This window comes from Zeugodacus cucurbitae, chromosome 2 (genome assembly GCF_028554725.1).
Source record: "Zeugodacus cucurbitae isolate PBARC_wt_2022May chromosome 2, idZeuCucr1.2, whole genome shotgun sequence".
NCBI classification, from domain to species: domain Eukaryota; kingdom Metazoa; phylum Arthropoda; class Insecta; order Diptera; family Tephritidae; genus Zeugodacus; species Zeugodacus cucurbitae.
In genome coordinates, this window is record NC_071667.1 from 56,432,118 (window position 1) to 56,449,228 (window position 17,111).

Genomic DNA, 17,111 nt, shown 5'->3' on the forward strand with positions numbered 1-17,111 from the left:
TCATACCAAAAACGGCTCTTTTGAATATAAATAATTGGCAACTCTATAACATTCGATGTTAAAAAATCTTATTTGTCGATTGGGAATACTTATTCTCACGAAAAGTATGACTTAAAATATTTTTTTTTGCAGAATACAAAAAACAAAAACTTAATTAAATTAAAAATTGAAGAGATCTACAGTCGCTTCCACAACCAATAGATGAAATATTAGGGTCCTCCCTTAGATTGCAAAGAAATATCCCTGAGAAAAAGAAACCTTATCTCAATTATTCTAATATAAAGAAAAAGTTTTCTCCAGAATATTTGATCAATAAAGGTCTATACTAAAGCTAGAACTACTACTATCATATACGAGTATACCTGCTCGGTAGTATAAAAATAACTTTCGTCCTTTTAATGATTAGGCGTATAATATCCAGGCGATATAGATAAATATACTAGAAGCCTGAACAGTATATTACTATACATAGCATATTGTTTCTAACTACTTCTTATATATAGAAAGTTCACTACGATTTTCCTTAGAATGGTATTTAAAAGAATATTTTATCTAGTCACCATTTCACCAATCCTCGGCATGTCAGAAGAAGCTGGTAGCTCCAAATTATAGAAGTTGGCCTATTGATTGACTGCTTGATTGATTTTTATTTGATTGATAGAGCTAAGAGTCATATACACAATCGTTGAGAGAAGAGCTTTAAAGGTTTATCCAGGTACTTGCCCTTTGTAGCCAAAAATATCCGTCTAACATTGATTTAATTTGATGTCATTCATTAATGAAAATGTCAAGCAAAAACGGTTGTGATACTGCGCAAACGGTGGTTCAGCCAGGGTTGACGGTCATGAAGGGTTTTCTTTGTATATGATGGGTTTGGCAGAGAATTATTTACTTTGAGCTATCCCACTACGGCCAAAATTAATTCAAACGCCGTTAGTGACTCGATAGAAGCTCCGAGAGCATGTTTTCAAGCTTTGGTTTTTTGCGACCCCCTTATAGTTCGATTCTGGCACCAAGCTCCTGTCTATGCCGAATGATGTTGCTTTCGAAAAATTCGCCAAATATGGCCGACACCGATGCTGAATTGTTTGGCCGGTACTGGCCGATGTCGATGACAAGGCTGATTAATAGGTCAGACTCTAATAAGAACTCACAGACATTAGCTAATTCTCCTTTCAAATATAGTTGTTCAAAACTTAATGTATATTATAATGATAACACAAAGCTTTAAGAGTTTCCAAACGTTTGATATTCCATATAAAGTGGAACAGAGTTGCCATCATTTTGAAATCTATACTAATATTATAAAGCTGAAGAGTTTGTTTGTTTGTTTGAACGCGCTAATCTCCGAAACTACTGCTTCGAATTGAATAATTCTTTTTGTGTTGGATAGTCCATTTATCGAGGAAGGCTATAGGCTATATAGCATCACAACCAATAGGAGCGAAGAAACAGTGGTAAATGTGTAAAAAACGGGATTTTGGCAACAATTCGATCTCAAAATGGCATTACGTTGGCTCTTGCTTCTACTGGAATTGCAGCAACGCTACTTGAAGTTGGAAGAACGGCACATACGACACTGTAGCTTCAGTTAAACATGCAAATCTATGAAACATATATGAGATGAGCGCAATTTTCTAGAAGCACTTGACAGAACAATGAAAGATCTGTGGAATAATAATCGTCGCTTTGGTGGCGTAATGATACTGTTATTGACAAACACATTCTGTTATTTCGAAATCAACAGCGGCGGAGGAATTGAACGCATGTCCCAAGTCATCGTACTTGTGGCGGCACGCGAAAACCATATGATTGACCATGAATATGCGTGTGTTCCTGCAACAGTATAGCACCGCAGAAGATCTGCAAAGAACTGGGCAAATTCCGGTTAATACTTCTAATGGTTTGATATCAAACCGAACATTAGCCAAATTTATCGTAACTACGATTGGTTGAGTGCACCCAGATTTTTAACTGTCAAAAATACCGATGTCGATGACTTAATCTATACGACTTAAAGTCAACTTCCGGGTTATTTGTCTTCATACACATCGATCGATCATGTTGAAAATGAAGACGAAGCTGTGAATTATCCAGTGACGTTTCTAAATTCTTTGTCATTATAATGCTTTGTCATTTATTATGTTTCGCAATCTTCAAGCAGCTATCGAATAATGTAATAGTTGCAAGAATTTTTTAAAGGGACTTACAAGGGGGCAGAATGCTTGATTCTACGAATTTCTTTGAGTTCCAACGATTTGCCATTTCAGTTCAAACGTATTCAGTTTCCAATGAGACTTGCATTTGGGATGACAATCAACAGGTCTCAAAGACAGTCGCTGGAGGTGTGTGGCATAAATTTCATTCACGAGTTGAAAAACCATCTTCTCTGTACATTTACTCACCGGAACAGAAAACAAAAAATGTTGTTTATTAAGCTGAGTTACATTGAAAAAAAATTTAGAAAAATCGCAAATAAATGTTTTCCAACACTATACAAATTCAACTTTATTTTCAAAACAAATAATTTCACGCAGTGCAACGACTGCGGAGTCCGCTAGTATCTAAATAACCGAAGATTTTATACTCTCACAATTTATTTATGTGATTTTATTAATATAACACTCAATTTGACCCACAAATTCTTCATGTATGTGTATGGTACATATTCCTTGATAGTAGGAAACCCTAATATTAGATATATGGGAGCTGGGAGAAGTTACGATATTATCGGAAAAAAAATTATTAGAAGCACTGAGGTCCTCATATATGGGACCTTGAAAACGTATGGTCTGATTTCGGCGATTTTTAGAAAGACGATGCCACACTGTAAATGCAGTATTTGTGCAAAGTTCTGTAGCGATTTATTCACTATTGTTTAATTTATATATTGTAAAGTAAATGATTCAGATAGTCTTCAAAGTTCTGCCAGGAAAATATTATGAACCGAATTTCATTGAAATTGGTCTAGTAGTTTCTAAGGTATGGGTTTTATACTCATAAGTAGGCGGAGACACTCCCATTTAAAATTTGTATGTATACCTTTTTGAGTGCAGTTCTTTGCTACCATCTTTATAATGAGATTTAAGGTTGGTGGTTTTCCTTACTGAATTGAATTTCAACATAACCTTTGTATGGGAGGTTGGTTATAATCCGATTTCCTTCATTTCTGGGCCGTATAAGGTAGTACCTAAAAACTCGAATCTAAAAAGTTTCGTTGTTCTAGCTTTAGTAGTTAACGAGATATGTATGTACAAAAAACTTTGTATGGAGCGGTGTTACGCCGACATATACAAAGAGAAAAATTAAAAATGCCAATTGCCAAATATAATATTTTCAATCATTACTTATTTAATCGATTTAAAGTACGAAGTAGTTATTTTTGATTTGGAGGTCGATTACAGAAATTAAAATAAAAAAAAATTAAATAATTTAAATATTCAATTATGAATGCTGGCTTAAAACACAAAGCTTTTTTACAACGGTCAGAAGAAATTACTGGCAGTTAACTCCTTCTTGTCAAAAGCAAATGTCAAGCAATTAAGGAACACGCTTAAGCCCTACCACAGATAAGCCCAGCACACTCACAAACGTTCCGCACAGAAGAAGCAAACGCACAAGAGATTCGAAGAAATTTATGCTAAACTAATGCCAACCATCGACAGCAACACCAACCAAGTCCACAACGAATGTAATGGATAACACATCGACGAAGCGCAGAGATGAGCGCATGTTTGCCACGAAGACATAGCGTCAGCTTAAAAGGATCACGCCAACATTATCCCTAATGGCACATAATTATTTTATCAATTCAAGAGAAAATAATTCGTTCATTGAACAAACTATGCGGCCGACATTTTTGTTCGCCGCTTTGGTGTGACAGCGCGTTTGTAGTTGGCTTTGAATGGCGGTTGAAATGCAAAGGCAAAAACAAAAGAACGTCATGAATAATATAAATTGTAGATTGAGCTGGTATAAAGAAGTGAAGCAGCAACAAAAAAGTAGAGCGCACTGACAGCGCTAACATAGAGACAGAAGCCGGTATCCTAGCAGCGAATGGCGCTGAAACGCGGCGCATTGCCAGCATCGTGACGCTGCAAAAAAAGAGAACAGCAGCAAAAACCAATTCGAACGCGCTTTGAATATCGAGTTATGCGAACTTTCGCGCCACCAAACCGAGCGGAACCGCACAACGAACAACTGGCTGCGCAGCATGGCGCCAGCGCCTACGGATATGCAATGAATACCAACACAATGTGAAAAATTCAATTGCAGCCAAAGACAATAATGCCGACAGCAGCGCAGTGAGTTGGGATAAAAAAGTACATCACAATAATTTGCTAAGGCAGATAAAGTTATACCGCCAAAAGGAAAAAAGTAGCGCGCAAAATGATTTCGAAAGTTGCATGAAAAAGCATTATGCACGTTATTGGCAAAGAATGGCGTTAACCGCAAATAAAAATAAAGAAGTAAGTAAAAGTTGTGCGAATTGCTGGCATATTATACATAAATACATAATGCAAAAGGACGCGGCGCGCGTTATAAAGTCACTGCAATGCAAGCGGAAAACGGCGTAAGGCCCGCTTGGCGCCACAAATATGCGCGCTATGTAAATGCCCAGCAGAGCGCGCGCGCACAATCCCCAAAGACAACGACAATGCCCGGCGATTAGTTGGGGCTGAAGTAACGCCTTTGCGCTTGGTAGGTAGGCCAAACGCGGCGCATTCGTTATGTCGAGAATGCGGCAAATGAGGAAGCGCGCTGGCGACTTGGCGCACCGCGAGTGACACTAATCGAAGCGGAGAAGAAGAAGAAAAACTACTTTATTTCATTTCATTCTTTCTCCTCTAGATAGCTTATAATTAGTGCGCTATTACTTGGAATAGGCGCGAAAAGTTTCTGCACGTTGACTGCCGAAGCCAAATATGCGCGACGCAATTTAAAAAATATTATTGAAAGATGCGACGCGCATTCTTTTTAGGGGGAAAACATATATATATCGCTTAATGTTTCATGGAAATAGCTATTGCTTTTTGTTGTAAATAATGCAATTTAAATTTGCGCCTTTCATGACCAGCGGCCATCAAGCGCGCCCCACAGTGGCCATGCACTGACACTCAACATATTTTAGAGAAATTAATTCTTTTCCATTATTTTTCAGATTTTTTTTCTGTGTGCCTTATGTGCGACATTTTACGAGCCATTGCGGTTGTGGAGCACGCACACACACACACACACACACGCACACACAATTAATGTGGCTTTCGCTTAAATGGCGGCGCGTGCGTTGAAGTTCCCATTTCCGTAGACATTTCGTCGCTTCCGTGTAATTGTCATTGTGTTGTCTACTTCAGCAATGGTCGGCAATGTGCGCTTAACGTCGTGGTTATTGTGACTGTTGTTGTCTTTGCTTTTTGCCGTAATGCGGTTACGGGACATTAAACACATTAAGATTAAATCAGTAAGTGACTTAAAGGACACGCGTAGCGCAACAGACGTGCGAGTTGTAAGTATTTAATTTGGAAGCGAAAAAAAATGTCGAGGATTTAATGAAATCATAAAGCAAAAATGCTTTTAATGGTCATGTAGGCTTAGAAAGTGACATAAATTGCAGGCGCTAGCTCTAAAAGCGGATGTTCAATTTTTTTTCCTTCAACTTTTTTGCTTTAAATATTTTGTTATCATTATATCTATTTTATAAGTGATAAGATGTTACAGAGTGCACTTGAAGGGCAAAGCGTATGAAATTTTAAAGTAAAATATACAGGATTTTTGTGATCAGATGCAAAACGAACAGTCATCCACCCAAATAACTGCTGTTCCACTTATCCAATAAGATAATGAAGTCGTTTGACAACACTTAGAAGCCTAAGAGTATGAATATTCAGTCATAAATGAGTCCACTATCTACCCAATTCATGATTCAGTAATTGGAAAATAGACCAAACCACCTAGAACTTGAACGAAACCGAGTCAAACTTGATGATCAGATTTCTTGCTAACAAATATCAAAAACCTACCCCTATAGCTCAACTTAAACCTAAACTTAGAAATATGTGGTAGAGACAACTTAAAGCTTATCTTCTTTGACATAATACATAAATACTGGAGTACGAGTTTTTTGAATGGGATTCTGACTTCCCATTATTTAGAGCAAATTTTATACTACCCAAGAGGACATAAGACTTGCCATAAAAAGACTCCCCAATAAAGATGTTTAATTGAAAGTAAGTTTTTTGGACATTGTATAGAGTTCCTAACAAAAGGTATGACATAGCTTCGCATGGAAACTCATAGCGGCTCGACACCCCCTCTATATGTCTAAATAAGTGAGCGGAAAAGTGAAAAAAATCAACGGTTTGTAAGACAAAAGAAAAATAAACTTCAAACAAACTACCATTAAATGCCAAATAAATGACAGGCAATAAATATGAAAACCGCAAAAAGTTCGACTAGGAAAGTCTAAACGCCAGCAGTAGGAGTGAATCCTTCATCAGCACCTTTGTGGCGAACAAAATTTATGCCAAAATTACGTGTATATGTATGTAAATATGTACTTAATTGTATGATGTACTCGCACACTCGTCTCGAATGCATAGTTTCGCCATCATTATTGCCTATTATGGCGAGCTTTTACCGCGCAGCTGTTCGCCGCTATTGGCAATTATTTGCAAAAAATGCTCATCCGCACACACTCGTTGCCATAACTTTTGCTTAGCTGTCAAAAATCGTGTGTGATTTATATGTTGTGACACTCGGTACCTCGGCACGCCGAATGCCACCGCGCCGTATTCTGTTTATTTATTTATTTATTTGCGAAATTGGCTTGTGAAACTTTTCGCATTTTCCTATTTTATAATCCTTTTCCTGCTGACGTTTCATATGTCAAAAAAAAATAAATTTATTGGCTATTAGTTGAAGGAAAAGTTGGCATGTGTTGAATGGTTTTATGACTTTCACAGCCCTTGCTGTTATTTCCGACTAACGGTGCAAATACTGATGATAGCTGCGAAAGTTGCAATGAGTTAAAGTGGCTGAGGGGAGTTTTTTTTTTTTGTTTTTCGAAGTTTGATGAAAATATGGTATATTTGCTGAGTTAAAAGCTTTCACTACAAAGCTTTATCACATCAGGTGTGCTTTTCCCCGAAGACATACATATGTATGCATCCCTTCTTTCATTTTTTCTTACTTGTAGTCTTTCTTTAGTAAGTACTATGTCCACTTCTATTTTATGACGAGGTTCTTGAGATGTTTCAGCTATGCTCATTAGTTTACCGCTACTTCATAATTCAACTCCACCATTTTCAGTTCTCTTAGAGTATCGAATTATGTCTAGATTTGCACTCTATCATCTTAAAGGAGGGGAGAGTTTCAATAATTTATGTTATCGATATCAGAAAAAATAAATGGCAATACTGCTCAGACAAGTTATTCATCCTCCTGAAGAAATTATCAATTATTTACCTCATCAAATTCATTTAAAGTTGTTCAGGCGACTTGTGCCCGCGATTTGACGACGATAAAATAAAAACAAGTAAGGAAGGGCTAAGTTCGGGTGTAACCGAACATTTTATACTCTCGCAATTTATTTATTTAACTTTATTAATATTATATAATACACAATTTGACCCACATATTCGTCGTATATATTGTAGAAAGTTCATTGAAAGTTGGAAACCCTAATATTAGGTTAGAAGCACCGAGGTCCTCATGTTCGATATATGGAGCCTTGAAAACATATGGTCCGATTTTGGCGATTTTTAGAATGGGGCTGCCACGCTATAAACGTAGTATTTGTGCAAAGTTCTGCACCGATATCTTCACTAGTGCTTAGTTTATATATTGTAAAGTAAACAATTCAGATCGTCTTCAAAGTTCTGGTTATAGGAAGTAGGTGTGGTTGTGAAGCGATTTGGCCTATTTTCACAACATATTATTGGGAGGTAGGGAAACTATTACAAACCTAGTTTCATTGAAATCGGTTGAGTAGTTCCTGAGATATGGTTTTTGACCCATAAGTGGGCGACGCCACGCCCATTTTCCATTTTGTAAAAAAAATCTAAGTGCAGCTTCCATCTGCCAATTCTTATGTGAAATTTAGTGTTTCTGACGTTTTTCGTTAGTGAGTTAACCCACTTTTAGTACTTTTCAACCGAACCTTTGTTTGGGAGGTGGGCGTGGTTATTATCCGATTTCAACTATTTTCATGGTGTGTGGTGGGGTACATAAGAGAATCGACTGCAGAAAGTTTGGTTTATAAAGCTTCATTGGTTTACGAGATATATACAAATAACCGATTTGGGGGCGGGGCCACGCCCACTTCGCCAAAAAAAAAATACATCCAAATATGCTCCTTCCTAGTGCGATCCTTTATTCCAAATTTTACTGTTATAACTTTATTTATGGCTTAGTTATGACACTTTATGTGTTTTTGGTTTTCGCCATTTTGTGGCAGTGGACCGATTTTGCTCATTTTCGAAAGCAACCCTTTCATGGTCCCAAGGAACATGTGTTCCAAGTATCATTAAGATATCTCAATTTTTACTCAAGTTACAGCTGGACGGACGGACAGACGGACGGACGGACAGACATCCGGATTTCAACTCCACTCGTCATCCTGATCATTTATATATACATAACCCCATATCTAACTCTTTTATTTCTTGGTGACACAAACAACCGTTATGTGAACAAAACTATAATACTCTGTGCAAAAGGTTGCGAGAGTATAATAACGAAATGTTAACAAAGACCGTATAAGATTGATATAGTTAATTGCAATAACGGTCAATATAACTATAACTGACTTTTAACAGATCGTCTAGTAAAACCCCAACCAAGGATCATTACCTAACCGGGTTAGCAATGCCTTTCTCTCATCATTGAAACGCCCCCGAATCGTAGAAGGCCGAGGACCACGCAGTAGGTTTTGGTCTTGGTCAAGGTCTTAAATACCATAATTCTTCTGAGAAGTTATACAAAAGCTGTAACACTACAGCTACGGTTCAATAATGGATTTACATATAAGTCGGTCTATAAAGTTATATATACTTACAAGGAAGAAAACAAGAAGGAGGCAGCGAAACAGAAGTAGCTACAAAGTGTTGGAGTCTTGACTGAAACCCCATCAATAAGATAAACCGCTTTTAAAAAACTTAACCTCGAGAGAATTCTCGAAATGCTCATTCTCAAAGCTCATTGGGGAGGTTTTATATCCTCATAACGGCTGTTTTTATCATAAGCTGACTCACTAGAGACAAAATATATACCAGAAATGCTCGATAATCGTAAATTTATGATTATCAATCGATGAGAGCTTAAAATAATTATGCTCTGCAAGCACAAAGAGTATTTATTTTTCGAATTCAATGTCCAGCAGTTACACCTCAGTAGGCTTTGTGAAAAAATTCGTTGTTTTCAATTCATATAAATGTATTTTTTTACAATCTGGTAACTCTTTTTCTAAGTAATTTTAATTGCCTAATTACGCCGTTTACAAAAAATTTACCCTTCCTAGTAAAAATGTCAATAAAATCGATACGCTGTAATTGAAACGAGTTGATATTTTTCTAGTTTAGCGAATTCATTTTACTATTTTAGTGAAAAAATTGGCAGAAATACGTTTTTAAGCAAAATACAAACTAATGTAACAAAGAAATATATACTCTACTCCACTCTAGGCCATAATTTAATTTAGGTTTCAACTGTTTGTAAATTTATTTGTATTATTCTTTGAAAATTTCCGCTCATTGGTTTTGAAACAAATTTTCAACTAGTTGGATATAGTTGTGCTGCAATAAATAATAAATATAATATATATATATATATAGATATGTCCCTGTTATATTGTTGAGCAATTCATTACGCTTTAGCTGGCCGTAAAACTAAAATAAATAATACATTTTTCGGTTGAAAAAATATTTTTTAGAAAATTTTCATATTTTTTTATTTACTTGTTGTGGCGTCTGACCACTAGCGTATGAATAAATTTTTATTTAAATGCATAAATTACGGATGTATTAGTGAGCTTTGATATGTCTGCAAGCCAAACAATTATGCAATCAAATAGTTAGCAGAGCATTTCATGCATTTAAATGCAAATGAATAAAATTGTGTGTAAAAATAACAACAACAGCATATGCTTGTAAGCCCAACGGCATTTACTATATATAGACACAAATTTTTTCGTCACAGTACACTCGAATTCACTATTTTTCTTTAAATGAATTACAAAAAATTCGCTTGAAATAAAAATATTTTCCACTTTATTATTTCTAGCACACAAAAACTCTACATCGGCAAGTGTGAAAGAAAATATTTTTAAATATTAAAATATGAAAAATATTTGTATGTATGTATGAAATCATGAAATTCCCATATTTTGCATAATAAATATTATTAAGATACGGAAAAAACATGAAATTTTGATTTTGATACAATACAATACATACAGGCATATTTTCATGATAAATTTGTATTTGTAAATTTCATCAGCAGCACATATTTTGTCATTCATTGAACACTTGTGTGAACCCACAATGTTTGGGGCATGTAAATTTGTATACACACAGCTCATACATACCTATGTGTATGTGTTAACTAAAGTACTAAATACGAAATTCTAGTTAGACAATATAGAACGCAACAGAGAGAAAAATATGCGCAATTAAATTATGTGAAATGAAATATTTTTGAGTATGATAATAGAGAATAATCTATTCCAAAGAATTTACTGTTGCAAATTAAATTTTTGTATTCTGAAACTACACTTAGATATTGTAATAAAAACTAACGACTGCAACGAAATTGTGTAACAAGCTACAGTAATGAAAACTAAACCGTTTGAAATACTTTTTTTAATCGTTCAGTGTACTAAAAAAATTAAAAAAAATTGGTACTTACAGTGGCATATTTCCATATTTCGTTGAGTGTTGCCAGCTATTAAAAAAAAAATAATTTATTAAAAATTTACTAAAATTTGAATTATTACAATATGTTTAACTAAATGAATTTAACAAGAATTATAATGATTATATTTTGAACATCGTTGCCACCTGTTTAATTTTTTTTTAATTAATTAAACAATCTTGAATCAATAAAAGTTGACCAATTTTAAAATAATTTTACTATGTATAAATAAATAAATTTAACAAGAATTTGTGTGGTTTTTTAACAGCGTTGCCGGATGTTTAGATTTTTTACTAAATTAAATTAATTAAAAATTTATAAAATAATATAATGCGCTTAGTAACAGATTGAAGATAATTTTTAGAATTTGTTTTTTAAAGTGTTGCCCCATTTATTTACTAAATTTAATTTTTTATTTTTTTAGTTATAAATTGCAATATTGGTATGAAATTCGAGATATTTAAGAAATAATTGCTGTGCATGAAAATAATTTTTATGAGTTCAATATTTCATTAATCGCATATTTCATAAAACACAAACCAGCGTTGCCAGCTGTTTAATTTTTTATTAAATTTAATTAATGAAATTAATATAAAATAAGATTATGATTTCTGACAGTTACCTGTCGGAATTTTTTTTTAAGAGCATTGCCACCAATTTTAAATTTTTATTTAACTAAATTCCAATATTGGTATGAATTTAAAATACATAAAAATAAAATTAAAATAAATTGCATGGACTCAAAAGACTCAATGAGGATTGGATTCAGAAATCACTAACCAACAAAATTATTCTCAGCAGAAAATATACGAAAAAATGCTTAATATCTAATTTAGATGGTTAAAAAATTTATCTGGGGAATATAATTATGACTTATCTCTCTGAAGCTACACAAAAATAGATACTACACATTAGACAACTATCCAGCAAAATTTAATTTATAGGTTATGTTATAAAAGCGGCCAAACACGATCCTTAAGCCATCAAATAAAGTTTTTTTTGCTCCACAATTAACATACAGTTAAACTTCCATAACTCAAACTGCTATAACTCGAAGTTCTCCATAATTAGAGCTCTTGAATTGGCAATAGAAGTCAAATTCTACACAAATTTCCTTCCGTAACTTAAAAGTCTCTCTAACTCGGAATTTTTTTTGTGGATTATGGTGATTCGAGTGAAAAAAGTTCAACTGCATACAAAAAATTTAAGATTAGAGAAGGTTTCATGTTAGATTGATTGTACATATATATAAAGCTTAAGCAACAAACCAAGGAGAATTTTATAAGGATTTCTAGATCACTCTGATTTATATATTATTTTACACAGGCAGGACACTAAAAGTTATTTTATTTTTTTCTGCAAAAAATTCAGAGATGTCAAAAATATCATTTTTTCCCCCTCTTTTTAATAAAGTATTATAATAACAGATATTTGAGAGTTTAAGTTTTTTAACAAGTATTTGTACAGAAATGCTATATAGAAATTGTAAAGTATTAAAAAAAATTTAAAATAACTTCTTTACTTGGCACATATCCATATTCATGTGTAAATTCGTATTTATGGCTGGTTAGAAAAATGCAAAGCAAACCCTATACTAAATTCTCAAGCTTTTGTTAAAGTTTTTCGCACATAAATTACAAACAGAAGTCGTTAAGCACATGCATAAAAATATTTTGTTTTGTATGAAATGCATAAAATATCTCAATGTAAACACTTTGTGCACTCACTTTGTCTTTAAAGACAACACAAAAGTTTATATGGAATTATAGTCAAGTACGATGCGTTGCATAAAAGCATTTCGACTTTGTACTCAGTCTTGTGATGGAGGGATTGTAACGAGTATTGCATTAAAAAACTACGAATACTCACTTAATCAGAATTATATAAATGAAAAAGGTTTTTAAAGTTTTTGTAATAAAAATTTCAATTCAAATTTGCGAATATAACCTCAAAATGAAAAAAAAATTTCCAAAATTTTTTTTTTTTCATAGTTCTAAAATCAACCTTTGTTGCGCTTCCGCCCGCATCTAGTTCAACCTTACATGTTTTATTTATAGTTTGCCATAAATATGTTTGTACACATTTTTCGGTGTAAAACTGCATGTAAATACAGTATAATAGCTCTCTCTGCATTTTTTGCCTTGTAACTCATGCAAATTCACCCTCAAAATCTACACGCACAGTTATTTTGACATTTACTTGCTACTCGTTGATAATAAAATGCATAAAATTTAATAATTTATATACACGTTCATGTCAAGCACAGACACAATGCTGCAGAGCAAACTATGTATGTGTGTGTAGAGAGAAATTAGACTGTAAAATGAACTTAAAGTTATGCTGTGCGCATATACTGTTATTCTTCTTTTATTTATTTATTTATTTTTTTTTTTGTTTTTGCTCTCCCGATTTTAGTTATCAGTGAAATGCAAATTTTTTCGAGTTATTTGAATTTTATGAATTTGTATGAATAAATATTAGTAAATGATTTTTAAAATACCAAAAAACGTCGATTTCATTTATTTACTAAGCGCGAGGAGGTTGAAAACTGCGGAAAATTTACAAATTTCAAAAGCCAAAATTAACCTAACCTCAAACTAAAATTGTTAAATTGCAAGTTTCTGCTGGAAAATTAAACAATTTGAGAACTTAATAAAAATATTTTCGGTAAAATGTATTTTTTACTAAAAAGTTATACTCTGGAAGGTTTTAAAACCAACGCTTATAATAGCGAATTGAGGTTATGTGCGAAAGGCTCTTATAGCAAAGCTCCTACGTATTTTATGTGATTATGTGAAACAGCGAAAAAATCTTTTTTATTTCACTGTTTGCTGCAATACTTTGCGCAGTTTATTAAATAATTTATGTGCTCAACACGAAATGTAAACAATATATTAAACACACTCATACATATACATATATGTATGTATGTATGCATATATGTAGTTAACCTCACCTTAGCCCACATGCGGCTGTAATAACCACAGCTAAAAATCTGAAAAAAAATTAAATTATATTTTTATATAGTATGTGTCTCTCTATATGCGTCAGTGTAGGTATTTTATAAATTTATAGCTCTCTGTCTGCATTGTATTTCGTTGGCGGCTGCAAAAGTGTTTAGCCCTTCACACACTTCACTCGTTTTCTTTTCTTGCAATTTTATTACAAAACGCCGTCAATTTAATGTTACAACTCTCCTGCCCATTAAGTCGAAGTGAAAATTTGCCATTTGTCTGTGAAGATATCTCACATACAAGCTCACACACAGACACTTGGTCACATGGCCGTGGCACTTAAAGTGAGACTTGATGATTGCGTCGAGTGCTTTTCAAATAAATTAAAAATAACTCATTCTAAGTGTTAGTGTGCATATACATATACATATATACATATATTACTTTCGTGTTGTTGTAGAAATATATGTTTACTTCGCTGCGCATTAAATTATATTCAAGTGCAATATGAGTTACTTGAAGTAGACTCTTGTAATTTATGTGCTGAAATGTAATTCAAATACAACTTTTTTGAAACTTGCCACACTTTGTGGTGAGTTATTGTGCAATTTCGCATATATACATATATATATTTTTTTAATAAAAAATTATTTATGAAAAAATAATATATAAAAAATGTATTAAAAATTAAATATTTTTAAATTTATATAAGTGCTTTGGCACGCAACACTTGATTTTTACAACCTTTAAAAAATATTATATTGTTTTATTTCCTTTTTAATGATAAATCATTGAATACAAGTTTTTTTAAATACCAAAAAATATTCTTTAAAATAAAATTTTATAGAACATTAAACAGCGAAGAAGAAACTGGTTATTTCAAATTAGACTATATTTGTCAAAAAGCTTAAACTTACTATTTCATTTAAAATATAATTAATAACAAATATTATAAATAAATATAACAAATATTCTACAATCAGTTTTCTCTCATATAATATGTACATATATGGAAGCAACCAAATAACATGAGCTCTAAAACTGTTGTATGTGTATTGCAAAGGTTACGATCAGAGAACATTCTAATATAAATGAAAGACTCAAATGATGTCAAAGAACGTATAATAATTATTAATAATTATAAATAAATAAATTATAAATAAATAAATTATTAATAATTATTATATGTTCTTTGATGATGTGTGACTCCACTCTTCCACTTTTGTTCCTTCTACTACAATATACCTAAAGCAAAGAATCACACCAATGATCGCCTAAAAGCATGCTGCAATGATTGTAATTATGCAAGAATTATATAACAGATTGTTTTACTATAATTATAACACTTGCTGCTCCTCTCTCATGCAGCAACAAAATATGACAGGTGAGCAAGCATCTCTCACAGAGAGCTAGAAAGGCAGAGTACTCTCTCTCCCACTCTACTTTTTGCCGTATGTACATTCATAGGTATTACCGTATATTTACATTGACATAATTTATAATATTATATATTAAATTATGATTTACCTTCGGAATGTTGTTTGTTGTTGCAGTGCTTTCCTGAAAGTTCCAATAATATAGCTGTAATCACGTAATGTTCTAATAACACATTTGCTTAAAAAACCGAAACCGAAACACGAACGCTTGACTTAACTACGCGAGAACACGAGCTTGCTTCATTGAGCAAATTTGCTACTTATTTTCAATTTGAAGCCTTTAGCAACAATTTTAAATTAAATTCAACATTTTATTACAATTATTTGCACTACTTTTTCACTAAGTTCTCAGACGCGAATCGGAAACGTTTGCACGGCGTTTGAAAAGGCGGCGGAAACTGGAAGAAACAGCTGGAGAAAGGGAGTTGCCAGTACGTGTGGATGATATGTAAGAGATGGAATAGTAATAGATTGTTATATAATTAAATAAATATAATAAATAATTAACAATCATCTTTCTCTCATAATTCTTCCACTTTTGTTCCTTCTACTACAATATACCTAAAGCGAAGTATCACATCAATGATCGCGTAAAAATATGCTGTAAATATTGTAATTATGCCAAAATTATATAACAGATTGCTTTACTATAATTATGACACTTGCTGCTCCTCTCTCACGCAGTAACAAAATATAACAGGTGAGAAAGCAACTCTCACAAAGCTAGAAAGGCTGAGTACCCCTATCCCACTAAACTTTTTGCTGTACGTATGTATGATAGGTACTACCGTATATAGTTATATTTATATATGTATGTATATTTTATAATATAATTATGATTTACCTTAGTGATATTGAATGTTGTTGCAGTGCTCTCCTGAAAGTTCCAATAATATATCTGTAATCACATAATGTTCTAATAACACGTTAGCTTAAAAACCGAAACCGAAACACGAACGCTTGACTTAACTACGCGAGAACACGAGCTGGCTTCATACTGCAACTTATGAATATTCTTTAGTTTAACACATTAATTGTGCAAATTTGCTACTTATTTTCAACTTGAAGCCTTTAGCAACAATTTTAAATTAAATTCAACTTTTTATTCCAATTATTTGCACTACTTTTTCACGAATTTCTCAGACGCGAATCGGAAACGTTTGCACGGCGTTTGAAATGGCGGCGGAAACTGGAAGAAACAGCTGTAGCAACAGAGTTGCCAGTACGTGAGGTTTATGTATATGATATGGAATAGATAGTAATAGTAATAGATTGCTATATAAATAAATAAAGTTTAAGGATATTTGAAAAATGTTATTAATTTATGAAAAACTGTTGCTATGATTATGATAGGACTACTTAAGAAAATACTATAAAATAAAATTAATAATATAATGAGGATAACTAATTTGAGTTTTATTACAAAAATTTTGAAAAATAATTTTCAGGAGTATAGTGGTAAACAGAGTTGCCAACTTGCACAAAATTAACTAATTTCAATTAAAATCAATTAAAGAAATTTAAAAAATACAGTTTTGTAAGGCGATTCTCATTAGTGGTACTCATTTAACGTCGCAATTATATAAAAATGGCAAATTGGCAATATAGCAATACAAGTTAAATGAGCGCTCTTTGGCAGTAATGTGGCAATAACAGCTGATTGTGAAAATAGTCTCGCATATTTGCAAGATTGTGTTATAATAAAATGCATGTAAAAATGAACAGCTGTTTTACGATATTGCCAAACATTTGCGACGTTAAATGAGTACCACTATTATATTATTGCACAAAGCAAATTTAGCATAACCAACAC

The 17,111-nt window shown here is 32.9% G+C and overlaps 1 protein-coding gene across 1 annotated transcript in view; it reads left to right on the plus strand.

The window, feature by feature from the left end:
- The window catches only part of LOC105209508 (limbic system-associated membrane protein), a 229,007-nt gene that overhangs the window by 140,948 nt on the left and 70,948 nt on the right, over positions 1-17,111 (plus strand). The gene's annotated exons all lie outside the window — the stretch shown is intronic.